The sequence below is a fragment of the Dendropsophus ebraccatus genome, chromosome 8 (genome assembly GCF_027789765.1).
Source record: "Dendropsophus ebraccatus isolate aDenEbr1 chromosome 8, aDenEbr1.pat, whole genome shotgun sequence".
Classification (NCBI taxonomy): domain Eukaryota; kingdom Metazoa; phylum Chordata; class Amphibia; order Anura; family Hylidae; genus Dendropsophus; species Dendropsophus ebraccatus.
In genome coordinates, this window is record NC_091461.1 from 63361458 (window position 1) to 63367718 (window position 6261).

At 40.3% G+C, this 6261-nt stretch overlaps 1 non-coding gene across 1 annotated transcript; it reads right to left on the minus strand.

Annotated features, from left to right (window-relative positions):
• Positions 1–1731: 1731 nt before the first annotated feature.
• On the minus strand, positions 1732–1922 carry LOC138800157 (U2 spliceosomal RNA). The gene has a single exon (XR_011364362.1). It is a non-coding gene; the product is annotated as a U2 spliceosomal RNA (small nuclear RNA).
• Between the last annotated feature and the right edge of the window lie 4339 nt (positions 1923–6261).

Genomic DNA, 6261 nt, shown 5'->3' on the forward strand with positions numbered 1-6261 from the left:
TTTTATTGGACATTTTTTTGGAGGCCAGAAAATGCCACAAAAAAGTTGTGCCTGGGGGCACCCTAAGACAACAGCAATGACAAGAAACATTGGGGATTAAATAAAAAAAGTGTGATTCTGTTAATATATAAAGTAAATGGTTAGATTTTTTTTTCAACTCCACATGTGAAATTATGTTTGGTTTCACGCATATAGCACCAAAGAAACTAGCAAGCAGCTAGAAGTGAAAAGTAGTGCACGGTACATACATACATACATGTACACATACACCAAATTTTTGATGTGTATATTGTGAAAGTACCTGAAATACTCCTCAAAATTTCACAATTTCATATTAGGTACAATGTGCACCATAATTGGTGCCAAAAATTGTTGCAGTTTTTACCGACTACTATTTTTGATGTCCTGGGCTTCACTATATACCAGAGGTAATTGACTAACAGCCATTGGAAGTAAAAAAAATAATTGCTAACAACCACTTAAGGCCACGTTCACACAGTATATTTGGCCGTTAAACAACGACCGTTGTTGAAGAGTGTAACAATGGTTGTTGTTTAACAGCACTGCTTCACTGAATAGCAGTCTATGGAACCACGGCCATAGTGTATACACTTTGTATACACTACGGACATGGTTCTCTGTGGCCGCACAAAATAACTGACAGGCCTTTTTTGTGTGGCCACTATTCAGTGAACAACGGCCATACAAAATAACCTGTGCTCCCAGTGCAAAGTACGGCTGCCGGCCAAATGTAGTGTGGGCACACAAGAATGTGCCCACATTCCAATTAATATAAAGTGATGTTCATCTGGCCGATACTGCAGTATAGGCTGGGTGAATATCTCAGACATCAGCCGTTGACTCCAGCTGGGTCAAACAATGGCTGATGTTCATACAGTGTGCGAACATGGCCTAATACATAACTGAACTTTCAGGGATATTTTTTTAGCATAGCCTGTCAAATAAGTTCACTTGAGGAGTAGCTCTATTACTAGCCATTATATAACTTGTATATAGGGCCACTTAATAAGGTGGTTTTGGTGGTTTCCCTACAGGAGCCACCCCTTGGCCAGGCCCTTCCCAGAGTCCTGTGTTTTGGCTAGTTCTGATTGATAATCAGATTTCTTCTCTGCAGACTCCATCTCTGATTTTAGTAGTCTCTGAAAGCTAGTGAGTGTAGACTAACTGCTATCATGGTCCCCATGCACTGCACACACAAAGAAGGGGGTCTTGCTTCACTATACCTTTATAGCACACCCTCAGAAACAGCATGGTGGAGCATATTTAACAGTACTGAACAGTATACGCTGTTTTGTTCTGTATTGTGTTTCTGTCCTTTCTGAGCAGTTCCCAGAATGCAATGCTTTCCCTCAGCTGATCATCACAGCCCCCACCCATCACAATCAGTAAAATTAGTTCTGCACCTGCTTCTGGCCATTCAGAGATGGTGGATCACTCAGGGGATTGGGGGACCCAGCCAAGGTTCCTGTTACATCACTCCCTGCCCCCTGTCTACATCATCAGCCTGTGCTCAGAAAACACACACAATGTGAGACAGAGGCATAGAATATTTGTTTCCTAAGGTGGGAGAGCAGTGGGAGCAGGAGACTATGTGGATTGGCACAGAGGCCATTTTTTTTTCACTTCCTGGATTTCTATCAGTGTGGCAGAACCGTACAGATATGGTAATACATTGTATAGACACATCTATATTAATTTTGATGTACTTTTTTTTGGTGCACTGAACCTTGAAGCTCTGCAATAACAAGTCAATGCCTGGAGAGGACAGAGCAAGCTCTTTTTCCATCTCCCTATTCTAAAAATCCATTTAATCTATGGTCCCCAGATAGGGGACGTATCAGATATTAAACTGATAAGAACAGATACTACACTTGATCTTAGCCAAAAGGCCGAGAAGCGACAACTTTTAATGTACTCTCAATAGAAAACAAGTTTTTCTTATCGGGAGTTTCCCTTTAAAGGGTTTGTCCAGCGAAAATCTTTTTCTTTCAAATCAATTGGTTTCAGAAGTTATGTAGATTGGTAATTTACTTCTATTTAAAAAAATCTACAGTCTTCCTATACTTATCAGATTCTGTATGTTCTGTAAGAAGTAATGTTTTCTTTTCAGTCTGACACAGTGCTCTCTGCGGAAATCTCTGTCCAAGACAGAAACTGCCCTGAGCAATAGAGGTTTTCTATGGTGATTTGCTACTCTGCAGTGCTGGCTTGCCAGTCCAGGACCCCGCCAGGCTCTGAGATCTTCTCAGCTGGAATGTCACGACCCAGTTGATGAACTGCAAGTCACTGACTGTGGTGGGACACTGCTAAAATCCTTTATGGGCTGCTGGGGCAATCCATCAGCAAGGTCAGGTATTATCCTCCGAGTAGTGACAACATCGGAGCACGGGGAACATGCCTTGACACAGAACTTTGGGGGCAGGGGGAGAGGTAAGTAGTGATTGTTTATTATGTTCCCCTCTGCCCCTGCCGACTGACAAATTTAGTCGGATAAATTTATAAGGGGCATTTTTGTCTAATAAGATATATTACAAATATTCCTATCTTTGTACCATTGATTTATGCAATATTTGTTAAAAATATGGGACCATTTAAGAGCATTGGTCATGGAAGAAAAGCCTCAGGATCACTCCCCAAATTCAAACTCAATGGTAATATCATTAGTGTAATCTGAGCATCCCAAAATCAAGTGATAACAATAAGACGCAACGGTTTCATATTTAAAGAGGTGCGCCCCTGTTCTTAGGATAAAAAATCCTGGAAACCCCGTTAGGCTATGTTCACACATAGTATTCCCGTCAACCAAACTCGGGAGTGGGACTGACAGGGCAAAATTATAATGGAAATATTTGCACAGTTTTTTGTATTTTCAACCCACTCTAGGTTTTGGATGAAAAAATACTGACAGAAATACTATGTGTGAACATAGCCTTAAGATGCAGAATGTCAAGTGCATTTTTGTTAAAAAATTGTTGACTTTACATATGTAAATCTGTGTGAATTCCACTCTTAAAAAAAGTGGCCATTATTAGTCAGTTATTGAAACCTTGTTGGATTACCAGGACACAGATTAGCCCCATTGCTTGGGTCTATTTCATGCCCAGAACAACAATAAAGTCAGAAGCATGCAAAGTCAAAAGACTTCTGCTGTGAGTACATGTCCTATGATATACAGTACCAGAAAGTTAGATTTCAGCACCCAATAAGCAGCCACTGCTATATGAATCTTTCTTCCTGTCACACTCTGTACAGAGATTGAAGACATCTGCCAGAAACAAGTGATCTATGATTGATGTCTATTGTCAGGGCAGAAGTATGATATTCTAGGCAATTGCAAAGAATCCAGGAAAATCCTACTGAATTCTGGGTATTTGCTTACCCATGCAGTTGTGTCTGGTGCTGCAGGAGGCCAATGGGCCACATAATGGTGACCTTATTATATTAAAAAATAATAATAATAAAAAATAGTTACCTAGGCATTACCAAAAATACCCAAAGAAATCTGATGAACATGTATCCCCAAAACAATTTGTTTGCAGTCTTATTATACGACCAATTCTAGACATGTTATGCAGCCAAGTTTTTTTTTTTTTCTAATCCCGGGTTAATACATTTTCCAAATATGTCATGTCTCAGCGTGTTTTATCCAGTATTTATATATAGCGTGTACCATTTCCATGAAGGTGAACCTTTACTCATAGTATCCAGCATGACCTAAGAACTAATACAGCTTATGATGATGTACAGCAGAAAATTCATTAAAAAGTATATACATTAATCAATTTTCTGCCAGAGGGCTTAGACACTGTTAGAAGGTTTTAAACACATGTTTCTGTATCATCCATTTTCTTGGGAATTGAATCAATAATAAAACCCAGTTACTAGCATAATTTCAGGTACAAAACCATGCCATCATCCATCAAGTAGAAAAAGCCGGCGGGCAGTGGTCACTGAAATCATTTAAAAAACAATTTATTAAAATGAAGCCGAACACTCTAGAGATCAGACTGTTTTTTATTTATTTTTTATTGTCCCTACAATGAAAAGCCCAGCTGAGGTCAGTATAAGGGAGGGACCCTGATCCCGTTGTATTTAACTGCATCTGTCTCTTAAAATCTCATTATGTTTCCCCAGCAGGGTCTAATCAACATCCTAAGCCCAGCTGGTTAGAGAGCGACAGAAAGATAGACGGGCAGCCATGGCCCCCATTGGATGCAATGGGCCAGTCTTCAGGAAAACTCTTCAATAGGCTTTTACAGCCAAATTAAGTGTAAGTCTATTAAAAAGGGTTTGCGTAAAGATTAGTATTCCCTTGAGGAATCAGCCTGTCACTCTGGGGCAGTTAGTTTCCGTTGTGATATATTTATATAGAGTGCACATAAACACATGAAGATGATCTGGGTTTCTGTTAAAAAGCATTATAAGGGGTCCATCAACTATAAAAAAAAAATTGTGGATTATCTGTAAAATAGGTTCCTGTTTAATACTAGATCTTTCACTCATTCAGTGTATATCTACATTGATCTACAATTTTGACAATATAAGGATATAGGATAAAAACCAGAATAACTTTATAAGCATAGATTAAAATGAATGGAAATTTTATGGTTTTATATATATGTGATCCAATATATTATCACACATGCTATTAATATTATTAAACATTTTGTACTTGGTGATATATGTCGTATTTTAACAAGTTTTTGCCTTTTTGTTTAATTTTGGAACAACTAAAGCCACATTTCCTTCCTTTTTTATTATCATATCCACCCTTTTGGATCCACTGAAAAAAGTATTAACAATATTGTCAAAAATGTATAGGAAATGGGAGGGGGGAAATCATATCATTGTGCCAAAATTGCATCAAAATTCTGGTGCAGTTGCAATTGCCAGTGTATTCCTGCTCAGATGCAGTCTAAGGCTATGTTCACACAACGTAAACACCCGGCCGTTCCATGACCCCGGCTGGGTCACGGAATGGCCGGTCTCAGCCCAGATCATCCCGGCCGGTGCTTAAGTACCGGCCGGGTGATCTTTCCGGCCGCGGAGCTCTGATGCGGGCGCATCAGCGCGCCCACATCAGAGCTTCCCATAGCCCACAGTGAAGCAATTCCAGTGAAGCTGGAATTCACTGAATTCCGTCCGCAGAAAACTGACATGTCAGTTTTTTCCGGCGCCGCATGGGATCCCGGCCGGAGCGCATACGATGTGTGTATGCTCCGGCCAGGATCCCATTGAAAATAAGGCTATGTTCCACCCCTCAAAACTACGGCAATAGTTCTGCGGCGAGGACTACGGACATAGTTTACGTAGTGTGAACATAGCCTAAGGCCGGATTCACATTATGATACTTAAGACACCGGCTGTTCTGTGACCCAGCCGTGTCACAGAACGGCAGGTGTCAGTGAAGTTCATCCGATTCGGTATTGCAATACTGGATGAATAAACCTTATTTCTTTAGATTTGGAATGTAAGTACGATCTCATGTGCCCACATTTCAAATTACCATAGGCGACAATGTAAAGTCAGGCCAGAGCCGGACTTTACATTGTCTGAACTCTCATTGTTGTGTGGCCACTATTCAATGAATAGTGGCCACACAAAACTGACATTTCAGTTTTTTGTGCAGTTGCTTGGAATCCTAGACGGAGTGTACACAGAGTATATACACTCTGTCCAGGATTCCATAGACTTTAATGTGGTCGGTAATTTCATTAAATAACAGACGTGGTTGCAAAACTGCAACTACGGCCATTGTTTAAAGAAATTATACGCTGCTTGAACTTCGCCTTACAGATGTACAGTATGGGTTCACAGCATGCTATAAGTACAGTACTGTGGCTTCCATACAACACACAACTATAATATAGCCATATGCATTACTTTCTGATCGAACCACCCCCACCTTTACAATCAGGGGTGAAGAGCAGGGATGGCAAAATCATATTCTTCCTGCCTATTCTTTTCAAGGCCGTCAACATTCAACATCTGAGAGCCGAGACGTCAACACACGTAATTTCTACATAGAAAGAGCATGAATATATAAGTAAAACGCTTCACCATGATATAGCTTTGCTATTGGTGATCTCAGTTATGGTACCACACTGGAATAAAAGTGAAATTATTTCTTCATACAACCTCTAAGTCATAAGTAGAGATGATCTAACAGGGCTGAGGTTCAGCCATCGTACCCATGCTGATGGCTTGGGTACGAACCCAAGCCATCGGTATTTGACTCCC